The following is a 418-nucleotide window of genomic DNA, read 5'->3' as shown; positions in this document are numbered from 1 at the left end:
TTGAATTCCGAGAATATCTTTTCGAGAATGCTCTTTACAGATTACATTTGCATTATTATTATTTTTTTTCTTTCGCGATCTACACTGCAACAGGTCCTGGCTATTCCCAAGTTCTTTTCATTATTAGTTGGAATCATTCACATTTTCGGATATTCAAGCACGATTCCAGTTATTTTCGTATGGTCTGTTTACTCGTTCGCCCCCCCCTTTTTCCCTCTCCCCCTCCTCTTCCCGAGCCCCGAGTGTAAATGAGTTCTTTACTCACGCTTTACTCACTGGTGAATCTAGAGGAAATTCGTCACATTTACTCGCTGCTTTGGCCCGTCAGTTTAACTCGCTAATTTATAGGTCTCAGTATTAACCTATTATCGATTAATTACGGGAAAATGTATTGCTGTTCTTTGACGAAATAAAACCC

At 39.5% G+C, this 418-nt stretch overlaps 1 protein-coding gene across 1 annotated transcript in view; it reads right to left on the bottom strand.

Annotated features, from left to right (window-relative positions):
- LOC119582296 (arrestin domain-containing protein 17-like) overlaps nucleotides 1-418 on the bottom strand; it is a 25,225-nt gene that overhangs the window by 24,354 nt on the left and 453 nt on the right. The window lies entirely within an intron of this gene.

The sequence above is a fragment of the Penaeus monodon genome, chromosome 15 (genome assembly GCF_015228065.2).
Source record: "Penaeus monodon isolate SGIC_2016 chromosome 15, NSTDA_Pmon_1, whole genome shotgun sequence".
NCBI lineage: Eukaryota > Metazoa > Arthropoda > Malacostraca > Decapoda > Penaeidae > Penaeus > Penaeus monodon.
Note: the sequence above shows the minus strand (reverse complement) of the source record. Positions and strands in the feature narration are given on the sequence as shown.